This window comes from Schistocerca nitens, chromosome 4, assembly GCF_023898315.1.
Source record: "Schistocerca nitens isolate TAMUIC-IGC-003100 chromosome 4, iqSchNite1.1, whole genome shotgun sequence".
Taxonomy (NCBI): Eukaryota; Metazoa; Arthropoda; class Insecta; order Orthoptera; family Acrididae; genus Schistocerca; species Schistocerca nitens.
This window is the reverse complement of record NC_064617.1, coordinates 166,747,053-166,763,448: the sequence shown is the minus strand read 5'-3', so window position 1 is coordinate 166,763,448 and position 16,396 is coordinate 166,747,053.

Sequence of the window (16,396 nt, the reverse complement as noted above, 5' to 3'; positions counted from 1 at the left end):
GAACGACAGAAGCGAGTGCCTGAGGATCATGGATAATAATGGAAGAGTTGTGGAGGAAATGCATGACCTCAAAAGATTTGGAAGGAGTACTTTGAAGATCTGTTGAATGCCGCCAAGCGGGTAACTAACAGCGATGGAGAGCCTAAGGCAGCAGACGATTATAATAGTGGGGAAATTGATGATCTAACTTGGAATGAAGTGGAAGAAGCCATAAAGAGGATGAAAGGGGGCAAGGCACCAGGTTGGGACGAAGTAACAGTGGATATGATACGAGCAGCAGGAGAAGTAGGAACCCAGTGGCTATACAGAGTGCTGAGGGTGGTGTGGAAGGAGAACAGAATTCCTGAGGATTGGAAGAAAGGAATTATAGTCCTGATCTTCAAGAAAGGGGATAAAAGGAGATGTGAGAACTACAGAGGAATCACCCTGCTATGCCACTGTGGAAAAATCTATGAAAAGATCCTGGAGAAGAGAATAAGAAGCAGTATTGAAAGTTGACTGCAAGAGGAGCAGTATGGTTTCAGACCGGGAAGATCAACAACGGACCTCATGTTTGCGGTAAGGCAACTGCAGGAAACGCACTATGAGTACGGGAAGGACTTAATCATGGCCTTTTTAGATATTGAGAAGGCGTATGACAGTATCTGTAGGGACAAGCTCTGGGATGTGCTGAACGCAAAAGGGATAGATGAAGAGATAACACGAAAAGTCAGAAAAATGTATGAGGGAAGTGAGAGTTGTGTGAAAGTGGGGAGGGAACGTACTGCATGGTTCAAGCTGGAAAATGGGCTGCGACAGGGAAGTGCACTTTCGCCTTTATTGTTTATTATTGTTATGGATGAAATCCTACAGCAAGTATCAGATGCAATTGGAGATCATAAAATGAAAGTAGTGCTTTTTGCCGATGACCTGATGTTATGGGGAAATTGCGAGAAGGAGGTGCAAGAGCAGTTAGATGTATGGGAGGCAACGGCAGCACAATATGGAATGCATTTATCTGCAAAGAAAAGTGAAATAATTGTCACAACAAGGAAGAAGAATAGGCCAATTGTGGATATAACTTGTGGAGGGGAAAACTACAAGTGGTAGAGAACTTCAAGTACCTGGGAAGCATGATTGAAAGTAAGGGGGGAAACGCAATGGAAATAAATGAAAGGTGCAGAAAAGCAGGGCAGTTCTACAAAAGCATTAGGGGGCTTATTTGGAGCAAGGAGGTGCCACAGAAATCCAAGGGAATTATATACCGAACCTACTTTGTCCCCATATTGGCATACGAAAGTGAGACATGGGTAATGCACAAAAGCGACAAAATTAGAATACAGGCTAGTAAAATGAAGTTCCAGAGGAGCAGGTTGAGTGTAACAAGACGAGACAGATTGCGAAATGTGTATGTGAGGGAAAGACTAAAGGAGGAACCAGTACAGGACAGGATAGAAAAATCAAGACTGCAGTGGTATGGACACATGAAGAGAATGGATGAGGGAAGAATTCCAAAGAGGATGTTTGATCTGCAACTGGAGGGGAAGAGGCCCAGAGGAAGACCAAGAGATAGATGGGTGAAGGGAGTGAAGGAATGTGTGACGAGAAGAGGAGAGAACTGGACGAAGGTGGAAGAGGGGGAATGGTGGAAAGACAGAACACGATGGAGAGGCTTGTGTTCCCGACAGACCCAGCCAGTGGCTGGAAACTGTCCAAGATGATGATGATGATGATGAATATCACCAAAAAGTATTATAAATATTCAAAAATACTTTTATAGGAAAATAAAACGAAAGCTCACTGGACAGTCTCATCAAGAAAATGCTTACGTTGACCATCAAATTACGTACTCAGAGACATACAAACACAAAGATGTACACAAACATACAAACGCACACAAAAAATACATGGCGGAAACACACATACCAACAAACACAGGCGCACAACCACCAAAACAAAATGAAAAAATATCTCGAACCTTACCAGCCAAGTGTATATACCTTCACCCACGTCCGCTATCCCTGTTCCCAACCTACACCACTTCCCAAGAAAAGAAAAAACACAAAATAACGAAAACCAATGACACACATGAAACTATCAAATCATGAAAGTGCAACAGATATTACGGCAAACCTCTTAGCAACATGTTCTTGGCGAACACAATTTTGGAACTGTCTGATCCTTCAACAGCTTCGCTTTCCCCCGCCCCCCCTCAGCCCCCCCCCCCCCACCCGTTCCACCCATGGTCCCACTGCAAGCTCACCCCTATTACACTCGGTTTTTCCGAAAGTTTACTCGTCAATTTTTATGACAGAGACACTCGGTTTTTCCGAAAGATGACTTGTCAATTTTTACGACAGAGATCCTCCCCCCCCCACCCCTCCCCAAAGACCCCTATATTCTAAATGCTCCCCACAAAATTCACGACAAAATGAATACAAATCTGTTACAGTACGCTCACTTTAACGACGCTCACGAACAGACAACCATAAGGCTTAACGTATACACAAATAATATGTGATCATCATAACGGCTTTGAAGACCAGCTTAGACTTTTGGAACCACGTTCGTCATGTAATTGAGCGCCACAGTTCGTCCCGGCTACACCTCCAAAGATATAAATTAGTAATACGGTGCCGTGACACACTCGTAAATTTCATATTTTGCTCGTACTCACAGCAGCGAACAAACTTACAATTTAAACTAAATAACTGTAGAAATTTAATTATTGTAACATGTCCACACCCAAAGCAACAGACAAGTTAACCTTATTCATTTCCGCAGAGAAATCCATACCTAGAAACGAATAGCATGTATAGTAATATTACGCAAAATATAGAATAATATTTCGAATGAGAACTTATGAGACTACAAACACTCACTATCGATTCAAGCGTCGGCATATAAAACCTAAAACGTACTCAAAATCCTAAATTTTATACAACATTCATTTATTTTTATTTACGCTTCGTTGTCAAAGATCACGTATATATTACATATATATTATCTTTGGCTTAGATGTGACGTCATTGTTCAAAACCAACGAGTTGTATCTCATTATTCAGTACACCCGAATCAGAAGTCTTGGGATGCCGTAGAGCAGAAGCCAGTTTTGCGGATGAAACCAATCAACAATGAGCAAAGATGAGTTTCGTAAACGACTTGATGCACTCATTGGTAGCGCGGGAAGCAGTTCAACATCTAAGACAGACGAGGGCGACGGGAATAAAAAGCTTTACAACGAATCCGTTTGGGGAAATAAACCACCATCGATGAGCAAAGGGGAATTCCATCAACGCCTGACGTTCCTCATTCACAAGTCAATAGGAACGTCAACTTCTAAGACTGACGAGGGCGAGGAAAATAGAGGGCACACGTGGGAATCCGAGATAGGTGAGCTACCGAAGACTACGAAGAAAGACGATTTCCGCAAACGGCTGTCACACGTGTGGCGTGAAGGTCAACTGGTTCCCACAGACAGATGTAGCGGAGTCAAAGAGCGAAAGCCAGAAGCCAAGCAGGCCGCTCAAAAAGTAAACACATCTTACACCGTGATCAGTAACGCCGAGGAGATAAAGATGCCAAATATTGACAGTGGAGACCAGCATCGTGAAGACAGCATCTTCGATGGTCTTTTACGGTGGTGCCTCAGAGGATTCTTCCGATGTAGAATGCAACATCATTTCAAGGTATGACATGACTTTTAATTAATTAACAGTTTCAGTTTCTTCCTACTCAATTACGGTAGTGATAGATAGTGTTAGACCTAGTGGATCTGCTTAACTGGTACAGATCCCAGTGGGTGTAGGTCCAATTTCGTATTTATTGTTAGTCCATAACAGCAGCAGTGACAATTAAATAGGTGATTTATTGTTTATTGTTACATAAGTTTGTATTCAATGGCGCGGATCAAAGTGTCACAGCTAGAGACAGTAACGGTAATACTACCGTAGAACGATATCGATTTATGAATGAAATACATTACTTCGCTGTTAATTTTTGTGTTTTTTTTCTTATGAAGTGGAACATGTTAACCAACTGCCCACTGGAACTGAACTTAGTTAATAGAGTTCATCCGTCAAATGAGTAAGGTTTTGTCATCCCTTGTCTATGATAATTTGATGCATAAGTATGGCACGCATTAGATTATGTAGTGCTCTGCAAAAGAACCATGTTCCTTCCTATTACGGCATTCCGTTTAGAACTACATTGCGTGTGTTATCACACACAATAGTTAACGTTTTCAATCGTTTGCACTATGTTACTTAATTGAGACGCCTCTGAAATCAACTTTAGCTAGTCGTTTCTACTCTGTAATGTTATGTTTTGCTCCGTCATATGACGAACACAGTTTTTCATGTTGATTTTCGTCTATAGTTACGGGTCTGAAGAGTTCCACAATGTCAGTAACTGTTCACTTTCAATTGAAAGATTATGTGCGTGAGTTAATTATCACTGAATTGTACTGTACCATGCTCCTCTTTGGGGAGTGTGTTTGTATACAAATTAACTCTAGTAAACCAAATATTACTGATGACGTGTGTCTGCGAGCAACACGAAAATTTGCAAGTCGACTTTGTTCTACGCAAAACCTCTTTAATTCTGTCACCTGTCTCAGAAGAGCCTTTCAGTAACCAACTTCTCGAGTGAAAGAAAAGAAAAAAAAAACGTATTTTCTGTAGCCCATTTCGTAATCAGATTCGAAACCACAGCCAGTGGAGTCGACTTTCTCCTTCTGAAGAATCCAGTCGACGGCACAAAGCACCTGCAGGATTACATTTCCAAGAGTATCGACGTCAAACAGATAATGTGACGTTTTAAGATCTACGTTAATGCTGAGATATTTCTATGCCGACTGAACTTTTACCGCAACATTCAAATCATCTTACAAGGCTACAAGTTCCTTACAAAAAGTCTGAAGACAGAGAGCAATTATCCATGACTGTTCCGCAGCGACATTTCGAAGCAGTACATTCTTTAGTCGGATACTGGAAGAAAACTGTTGCAGTTCGTATATTTTTATATACCGATAAACAAATTATAGGATTTCGACCAAATATATAAATATTGGCGAAATTCTATAATTTACATATATTTAAATTCTACATTTTCTGAGGCTCTTCAGAATCACGGAATATGTTTTTACTCGTGCAGCAACGTCTAATGAGTTCTACAGTACGAAGGCTACGGCTGCTAACTTCAGCCAACTGTGTTATGACCTGTTATTATGGTGCTCTAGTAACATGCCGATAATCACGGTCTTCTTTGTCTGCAGGTGCTCCGATAGAGGGAGCGACCCAGAATGGAGGATCTACAGCATCTTTGGTGAACTAACGGCTGCCGCCGAAGACTGTGGGAATCTGTGGGCGTCCATCTGTGTGTATTAGCTGAGCTCTAACCGTCTCTGTCGTCGCTACAGAGAGGCAGTAAACTGCATAAATGTGGATTTTTTTGTATTAATTTGAGTTGTAAACTTGTGCTCCGGTTTAATATCGTGGACGGCAATTTCCATACCAGTTCCAGGAGCTGATACGATTTTCCGAGTCAGTTCACAGTTTACACCGATATGAATTGACTGTGTGATTGGTCAGAAATTTTTGCTACAAATTGCAGATGTGAACTTGCGCTCCTTTATAATTCCGTGAGCACAACACTTCAGAGTCTCTACTGAGAGATGAAATAACTCTATTTCATTTCTTGAATTTATTTGCTCGCTGTTTTTCTTATGATTTTTGTTACCATTAAGTGTTGGCTCTTCAGGAGGCAGTTCATTTTAGTTGAACACTGTAGGACAAAATGATACTATAGCAAAGAGTCCTTAGATAAACATGTGTTTAATCTTCTGATATTACAATGATTGTGCGTTTGAAACACAAGGTATTTAAATCTTGAAACATTTGTTTCAAAACTCACACTTAGACACAAAATACCATGCTCAAAATTTCTCACGATTTATTTTACTGTAATTACTATTATATTTGATATTACGGTTGTTATTGTACTCCACATATGACATTCTGACAACCTCAGTCCCGAATCAAGTTAATTCCCTGTGGAAAAATTTAAGTGAATTCGTTTACTAGTTCTCTTTGTAAAACAATGTTAATGAACCTCTAATACGTAAAGTGAGGTACAAACAGTATGCAAATAAACTGCAGGCAAACGATTACACAGGGATCGACTGCCACCAGTATTGACTCTGAAAGTGTTCAGTGCAGTCAGGCTAGAAATTAAAGGTTTACAAAACTGTGGAAGGGAAAAGATTCACAAGTTTTGATTTTAAATTATTAATGATGCCTACAGTTGTGTATAGCAGTTCCACTGGATCTACCACAAATACAACAGACTGTCGTATTTTGTTACACTCATAACTAAAATAAATGTCTGTGAAAGCTTAGTTATCCTTGACTCCATTGTAAAAAATTGATATTCTAATAACAAACATTGTAAGGTAGAGTGTTTTGCTCACTACGCCGGTTTAATTACGTGAGTTATGATTTTGAATCCGAGAAGTGTTTTCGAAATAGCTTACATGGGGCACAGTGATTTTTGAAGCTGAAGCACTATGAGAACACCACATGAGCTGACATAAAAGACAAGCTGTTTGTGTTAAAAAGACAACAACTTGAAATAATTTGCTCAATGTATAATTTTCCCAATACATTTAAATGATCTAATTAACTAACGGAACAGGAACGTTTTAGTAATTTTAGGTAGTCTCATTTTCCTGTAAACGTCAAAAGTCTATGCACATGATTACCTTTGAAAGCTAAATAAAACTATCATTTTAACTAGTCAGAATTATGTCACTGGTCTGATGTAAATCACAAAAAAATTTTGGTACACGTAATACATAAACACACTATAATACCGAGAATATAACTAATATTTAGAATACATATCTATTAGTATTACATAAAATAATAAAGGTTTCTAGCTTTAAGAAATCAGCCAGAATCACAGAGGGATTCAAGACACTTGAGTTATTAGAGTATCGTATTGGTGTAGCAGGAGCTACTTTATCAAATAAACGACTGAGTCCGAATAAAGTATTCAAGTACGGAAACTCTGCACACTACAGAAGAATGACGTGAAATACCATCATCACACGGCGTTCTCTGAACTTATCTAAAGGTATACTTTCATCTAGTAAAATTATTTGTCAGTCACCACTGTTGTGAAAATATTTAGCAGTCGCCTCCACTCAACAGACAGATAGCTGAACAAAAGTTTCATTTGTACTGTTAAATATGCATAGCTGTGAAAATGTAATATTTCTCGACAATATTGTAGTTTGTTACTACACTTACCAAACGAAATGCCAATCGAGTCCAATCCGAAAAATGACTGACATGAAATGATGCAATTTCAAACAGTCCTATGAACTTCAGAACAGTGCACATACTTTCGGGTTTCCAGCCAGTGAGTTTGTCGAAACGGACCTCGTTGGAATAATCGTCACTCACATCATCTTCCGGAGCACATGAGAATGTCGAACCATTTCAGCTTACTCACCCGTCTGGAAAACCGAAATTTTTCCTGGAAATTTAACTAGGTGTAGTAAAGAGGAACTAGTGCATCAGAATCAGTTGTCGTGCAACAGTTTTCAACGCGACTTCGACCGCTAGAAATGTAGTCCCATAAAGGAGGCTCGAAAAATGCAATTGGCATGTTGCGGCATGCTTGGATAAGCAACTGATGAGCATTCCAATGCATCACACGCAGTGGGTGATAGTAACGACATCTACGATCTGCATGTAGAGAACGATAAAGCAAAGTCTATGTCATCGTGAAATTATATACGAATGTGTTCCAAAAATGGGAAAAGTCTCTGTTGCTAGTTTTTCTTTTAAATAATGACGCATTTAGTGCTGTCAGCGCATCTTCAGACTCTGCAAATAGCAATAACAACTTTGTACAGAACAGTTTATTCTCAAACCGATCTAGCACAGAACAATGGGATAGCTAAGCTACAATGGGAAGTAAAGTGATTCACTTGCCTCGAACAGTGGAGACCGCATTAGTCATATTTAAAAACCACTAGTATGATGACGTTAAAGCGAAGACTGCAGTCGTCCAATGCGAACATAGCAAAGCCTGAAATGCCAAGTGAAACAAAAAATTTTATGATTCCATGACGTCAGCTTTGTCAAAATTTAGGTAGATTGATGTCTTCGTTTTCGTGACCGTTGGAACTGCTTTTCATTTTTGCTGCCTTTGTCTCTCACCACCGTGGTTTCGTGTTCGTTTCTCCCATTACCCCAAAATTTTTAAGCCTTTTCTCAACATTTTCTTCCCCCCCCCCCCTGCCCCCTCTCCATCCATATGTTTACCGTCTCCTGCACTACACCCTTCCCCTCCCCTCTTCTTCTCATCCTCCTTACTCATTTAGACTGACATTTTGATGGATCGTAATAGTTAGCATTCACTGAAATAGTTACTTCTTATGTCATCACTAGTAGGTCTGTTGTTACTTTTTAACATTGTTGTATTCTTTTCCTTGGTTTTAATTGGCTTTGTTCAGCATTTACTTTATTACAATCCTTTCTTACTATCAGCGCCACTACTCTGCGCTTCCACTATATTCCGTTGTCAAGTCAATCTGTAGTGTGACCCCCTTGCTTCAACATATACGTTGTGTAGATCAGTATTTGTTAAAAGTGGAGTGGAGTAATGCGCGTATAAGAACGTGGTTCGCCTCTCGTCTCATGTAAGCAGGAGAAACGCCTAGCAGTTTACCACTATGATAACGTATCTTTGCCATGCTTTGGTAACTTCCCTTTTGGTTCCTCATCCTGCGGAAACGCAGATTTAATTTCTTATTAATGCTGCCATTTTACGTTTTTAACTTTGTGGTTACCACTTGCCATTTCAAGCTTTCTTGTGGTCATATTTGAGGACAGAGCTTTTACGCTATCATATGAATAGCTTTGAAATATGACTAATGTGGTCTCGCCTGTTCAAGAATTAGTGAATGACTTTACTTCACACCTTTAGCTTAGCAATCCTACTGATCGGTGCTAGACAGGTTACTATTATTCCTCTTGGGGTTGAAGCTCTTTTGTCCGTTTTGCTTTAACAATACACATGTACGTATTTAGATGGGGTCCATCTTTATCAAAACACGATTGTATTGAAACAAGGACAGTGGCAGCTCATTATATAGAATTTCACAGTGAAGAAAATGAGGAAAGAAGAAAACATGACAAACTTAAAAAAAAACCAGTCACTGTAAAAACATAATACATCAGAAAAACCACACCATGTGGAAAAAGCCGTAAAAAAGCCTACTGACGATGCTGTAACTGCAGTGAAATATGTTTGGGATGAAAAAACTGTGTTTCGCTAAAGGATTACCCCATCCAAATACACATGTATTATTATTCCTAACTACAGATAATCAGAAGATGTAATGACCGCACAAAACGCGTCTTTGTTAATACAACTTTGCAACAAGGACTGTTTTCTACATCTACATCTACATCTACGTGATTACTCTGCTATTCACAATAAAGTGCCTGGCAGAGGGTCCAATGAACCACCTTCAAGCTGTCTCTCTACCGTTCCAATCACGAACGGCACGCGCGAAAAACGAGCACTTAAATTTTTCTGTGCGAGTCCTGATTTCTCTTATTTTATCGTGATGATCATTTCTCCCTATGTAGGTGGGTGCCAACAAAATGTTTTCGCAACCGTAGTAGAAAACTGCTGATTGAAATATCATGAGAATATCCCGTCGCAACGAGAAACGCCTTTGTTTTAATGACTGCCGCTCCAATTCACGTATCATGTGTGTGACACTATCTCCCTTATTTCGCTATAATGCAAAAGAGATTCCCTTGTTTGTACTTTTTCGATGTCATGCGTCAGTGCCATCTGATGCTGATCCCACACCGTATAGCAATACTCCAGAATAGGGCGGACAAGCGTGGTGTAAGCGGACTATTTAGTAGACCTGTTGCACCTTCTAAGTGTTCTGCCAGTGAATGGCAGTCTTCGGTTTGCTCTACGCACAATATTATCTATGTGATCGTTCCAATTTAGGTTATTTGTAATTGTAATCCCTAAGTATTTAGGTGAATTTACAGCCTTCACATTTGTGTGACTTATCGCGTAATCGAAATTTAGCTGATTTCTTTTAGTACTCATGTGAATAACTTCACACTTTTCCTAATTCAGGGTCAATTGCCACTTATGGCACCGTGCAGATATCTTATCTAAATCATTTTGCAAGTTGTTTTGATCATATGATGACTTTAAAAGACGGTAAATGACAGAATCTGCAAACAATCTAAGACGGCTATTCAAATTGTTCACGTCGTTAACATAGATCAGGAACAATAGAGGGCCTATAACACTTCCTTGGGGAACGCCGGATATTACTTCTGTTTTACTCGATGACTTACCGTCTATAACCACAAACTGTGATCTTTCTGATAGGAAATCACGAATCCAGTCGCACAACTGAGGCGATTTTCTAACATTAAACCGCTGCTTTTGCATCATGCCAAAATGGAGTAGAGTTATGTATATGTACAAACTGGTTCGTTTATGGCGAAACAGAGTTCGACAATGAAGAGCGAGAGACCTGTGCAGACTGCGGTTTTGCGATACCCAACATTGCTGCTTGCGGTGGTCTGGACCCTACGACTGTCATACGAATATGGAATGCTATGCAGGATGCTCAAGGCTATGCAAGGTCGCAAGGGCATCAACCGAGACAAAAGTCACATTAATTAATCAGTGTACACGTACTGAATCAGATTCTTTCCAAGACAGTGCGAAACGTATAGAGCGCTTCAGAAAGTCACACAGCAACTCTTGTTGGGGCTTCCCATGACGTGACACCACACAGTGGAGTGCCAGCTGTGTCACGACCAACGATAACACTGTACCCTGAATTGGAACATGAACGGCATTGTCATAAGCTTACCCATGAACGGAGGCTCCTTGGAAACGTTTGCAGATTGAATTCGTCATCGTAGTAAAGGCCCAAGATCTTACACGATAGTATTCGATGCCATACGGTTCGCGTAGCCAGTAATTTGGACAATTGTTACATTAGTGAAGTATTAAGGCCTTTGGCTATTCTTCGACGTCCACATAACGTTGTCTTTCAACGGAATAACGTAATACCAACCTTCTGCCCCTAGAAAACTGAACTGCAGCCAACTGTCAAAACAAAAGTAATACACCTGGAAAGATGACGTCGATTTTGATCCGATTACGGCATGTACCACCAGCGGGTTAATGAATGTACTGATAATTGTTTCAACGTCGTCCGCCAAGAGACGTCGTAGTCACATAGCTACCAGAGCGCCATCTGTGCCTACCATTTGATAGGGAATGCTCACAGGCAGAAGCCTCAGTGAGGTGCAAACGTGTGAAGCAAGCAGGCATCAATGCCACGGAGGCGCCCCTGTTTCCTACAGCCAACTAAGCGAGCTTGAAAGTGGTCAACCTGTGGCTTACCGAGTGACGGGATGGTCCTTTAGGAGAACTGCCACACAAGTTGGAAGGTGCTGCTTCAGCTGCGCTACTATACTGGTATCAGTGGTCATGCGAACATTCTCGCACCCGTAGCCGAGGCTCTGGAATCCACGAGCAAAGAACCCCGGCATGATGGTCGTATTGTAAGGATAGCAGTGGCAGATCACACAGTTACCACAGCACAGATATGAGAGCTTGTGATCCCGAACTTGTCAACACTAACTGTTGCGAATCAGTTATTAGAAGTGGGACTACAGGCATATACACAGCTAGTCCGTCTTCCATTCATGCCACAGCATCGACGTGCACGGCTCAACTGGTGCCTTCAACGGATCACTAGAAAGCAGCCATGGCGTACCGTGGTCTTCAGCGATGAAAGGAGATTTTGCCTCCACACAAGTGATGGTCGTTTGTGTGTCCGACGTAGACGTGGTGAGTGCTATCTAGTAGAGTGCATGCGTCCAAGACATTGTGGCCTCTCCTCTGGCACATTTTCGGCTGCAGTAAACTACAACTCTCGTTCACCTTTGGTGTTTCTGGACGCTAATCAACGCTCGGTAAGTGCAGAATGTTGTTAGATCCGATACTTTGCTGTTCTTGCAAAAGGAAGGTTTATGTGTTGCTCCAACAGTTTAATGCACGACCACACACTGCCCATGAAACTCAATGTGCTCTGCCAGTCCTGCAGCATCCTCCCTGGCCAGCACAATGTCCGGAATTGCCTACAATCGAGCATGTGGGGGACATGAAGGGACGAGAAGTGAGTCATGCCAGCCGTCAGCAACAACTCTTACAGATCTACGCCAACAGGTCGAGCAGACGTAGCATAACGTATCGCAGAATAGTATTCGCTACCTGTACGATCGACAGCGTCAGATTTATAATAGTGCACGTGTTTTAAATCGCAACGGTAACTGCGGTGTGTGCTGAAAAGTAAATCCACCGAATTTTTTTATGAGAAAACTGAGAGCTTTTTTAAAAAAAGAATTGTTATTAACATTCTACATCTTTGTTCTTCATGTCTACATATTTGCAGCCCAGTGCCATTAGAGGGCTCCAAATTAAAGCGTGAAAGATAGTGTGCAAAGTAACTATATTGGTGAGTAAGAAACAGGGTGCTGTAATCGTGTTTCGAATTCGAAAAGTTCGCCCAGATTTGGCGCACCCTGACCCTCAGCATAATACCACACACGATCGCTGCGGCATTTGCAACAGTCCAACACCTTGTATTTACTGTCGTCCAATATCTTCCATACGGTCCCGACTTGGCCCCATGCGATTTTTCTCTCTTCGCAAAACTTAAAAGTACACCTTCGACGAATCCACATCGATGTTGCTGAAGCGGTGCAGGCCGAGCTGAGGTTGTGGCTCCGTCAACAAAGTGAAACATTCTACAGTTATGGTGTAAACAGACTTGTCTCTCTTTGGGAAAACGTGTTCGTTGCCAGGATGACTGTGTTGAAAAATAAATATGTGCACATGTTAAATGAAGATCTGATCTATTAATAATATTTGTTTTATTTAAAATGCTTTCAGGTTTTTCGCAAAGAAGTTCGGAGGCCTTATATTTGAGCACGCCAGCAGTACCAGCACCAGTGAACGTGACAACGAGTGACCAATTTGGTGAGAAGCACAGGGGTGTGGGACGAGGTACTTGTGTGTGTGTGTGTGTGTGTGTGTGTGTGTGTGTGTGTGTGTCTGCTGCGGATAAGCTCAAAAAATACCTGCAGTGTAACCGTATGAGCGTCGAGACTGGCAGTAATTGAAAGCATGAATTCATGGTTACGAAAACGTCTGACATGTACCGAGCTGGACTAGGAAACAATGTGACACTGCTACGAGGACAGGCGCTAGCAGCTGTTGTTTATATTAAATTTTGTGGTTTTATTATTGTGATTCTAAGAAATTATATCTTAAAAACTTTAATATGAGACCAGTATTTTGTAAAAATGAGTTATTGTTTTAAGTTTCATCACCAGTTTTCAAAAATTGAAACTTCACAATTTAATAGCTGGAGCCGTGGGGGTGCGGGGTTGGGGGTGGGAAGGGGGGGGGGCGTGGAGGTTTCGAGACATGCGATCCAGCACCTGAGACTTAGAAATTAAACACTGAGCTTTGAATACTGGGTGTTTTCGAACTGGAAATTGTAGCAATCAGGGAGGGACACATTCTTTTTCACGACTGCACAATTAAGAGACCTCTTCATTCAGAAAATTAAGATTGTTAAGTTAATACTGCTCCTTGGTATTAATTCCAGTTTCAGGAGGAACTGTACTTAATGCTTACTTGTATTACTGCTGAAATTTTCTGACGCAGTCTCCTGGATCACTTGGAGTTTCTCCACATTCGTTCAGACAGGGTCAACCATCTGTTCCTAGAATTTTCGTAGAACAATTAATTTTACCTTCATAGCTCCAGAGGGGTCAGCACGCATACTAATATGGCACTCCCTATGGAGAGTGGATGGTAGTGGTCGTACTGCCGTTTAACATAAGAAATCGCAGACGTAAAATGATTCCTAAGAGGAGTGTGGCCTTGTTTGCAAGGTCTAATTATCCACCCACTGTTTATCGATCTGCACTATCTATGAATAACCGAATTATCTAGGACACATGAGGTTCGATTGACACCATTAGAACATTGACTGTCTCTCTCTACGTCCGAACAGGTCTCGGATGGCCCAACGGTACCAAACGACCGACATTTCATTCTCAGCCGAAGGCGTCATTGGATGCAGATGTGGACATGGGTGCCGGCCGGAGTAGCCGTGCGGTTCTAGGCGCTTCAGTCTGGAACAGCGCGACCGCTGCCGTCTTAGGTTCGAATCCTGCCTCGGGCATGGATGTGAGTGATGTCCTTAGGTTAGTTAGGTTTAAGTAGTTCTAAGTTCTAGGGAACTGATGACCTCAGCTGTTAAGTCCCATAGTGCTCAGAACCATTTGAACCATTGTTTTTGCACATCTACATCTACATCTACATCTACATCTACATCTACATCTACATCTACATCCATACTCCGCAAGCCACCTGACAGTGGGTGGCGGAGGCTACTTTGAGTACCTCTATCGGTTCTCTCTCGGTAGCTGTCAGCTTTCGTAACCGAAACCGTTGGTTTTCAATCAAGTAGCTACTAAGTTAGCCTAACAAGGGCTGAGTGCACCCCGCTTGTCAACAGCGCTCGGCAGGCATGAACGGTCAGCCATCCAAGTAGTAGCCAGTCCCGACAGCGCTTAACTTCAGTGACCTAACGGGAACCGGTGTTATTACCGAGACAAGGCCGTTGGCAGAACTCGAACGTAGTTTTGGGAATAATAAACAAAATACATAGATGGGCCAAAACATTATGACCACCTGTTTAATAGCATGATCGTTCACATTTGGAACACGGTACAGCAGCGATTATGCATAGCATGAATTCTACAAGGCAATGATAGGTTTCTAGAAATATGTGTCACAAGATGTCTCCTCACCGGTCACTAAATTAGCAAAAATTAGGGGACGTTTGTTTGTGGGCACGCAGCTGGCGCCCGTTGTGTGTTCCAATGGATGCAGATCAGCAGCAATTGGTGGCTTGGACATCAGTGTTAGTCCACTATCAAGCTTCTCAAACCTCTGAAGCACGATTCTGCCCTTGTCTCGCGGAGAGTTATCCTGCTGGAAGATATCGCAATCAGAGAAGACTACAACGATGAAGTGATGCAGGCGGGCCGCAATAATGTTCATGTGGTGTCTTCGGGAACTACCGTAAGTCCCTTACAAGCCGAACTCAGTATACCCCATAGCATAATTCAGCTCTCAGCGGCCGGCATCTGTGGCAGGACGCACGTTTCAAGCAGCCATTAGCCTGGATGATGGCGTAGAAGGACCCAACCGCCACCTGCTGTAAGCTGTTGATCCACGGCGAAAACTCAGTGATTCTCTACCCACTGCAATAGCAAATGATGATATCGTTGGGTCAGCACTGGAACACTTAAGGTCGTGTGATGTGGAGATCCCTGTTAAACAATGGTCTTTGAATTATGTGCTCCGAAACACTTGCACCTTCAGCAGCATTGTACTCTGGCGTCTGATCTGCCACATATCGCTGCATATCCTGGACTGCATAGTGAGAGTCCTCCGAGCTCTATATTTTGTGATGAGAGGAGGACCTCCACTGCCATGCGGCCTACGCGTTATTCCACCATCCTACAACTACTTTCCTTAGGTACTCACGTCGGATTGACAGAGGAGATAGAGAAGATCCAAAGAAGAGCGGCGCGTTTCGTCACAGGGTTATTTGGTAAGCGTTATAGCGTTATGGAGATGTTTAGCAAACTCAAGTGGCAGACTCTGCAAGAGAGGCGCTCTGCATCGCGGTGTAGCTTGCTCGCCAGGTTTCGAGAGGGTGCGTTTCTGGATGAGGTATCGAATATATTGCTTCCCTCTACTTATACCTCCCGAGGAGATCACGAATGTAAAATTAGAGAGATTAGAGCGCGCACGGAGGCTTTCAGACATTCGTTCTTCCCGCGAACCATACGCGACTGGAACAGGAAAGGGAGGTAATGACAGTGGCACGTAAAGTGCCCTCCGCCACACACCGTTGGGTGGTTTGCGGAGTATAAATGTAGATGTAGATGTAAATGTAGTACGCATAAAGCCGACCAGCTTCGCCGTTTCAGAAGTTCTCCTTTGAACTGCAGCGCCACAACAATGATTTCTATGTGAAAAACTCTTACATCAGTGGATTTACGCATTAGCAGCGCATATATTCTCTGTAATGACTGCCCATTCGTGTCTATTCCGCTTAGATTCTTTCCTGATTGCCTCATGTGCCTGCAACACCACCAGGAGGCATTCCTCACGGTGGGCAGTGGTTATAATATTTTGGCTCATCAGTTTATATTCTTCAAGAAGCAGTGCACTTTTGCTCTGTAGATTGGCTACA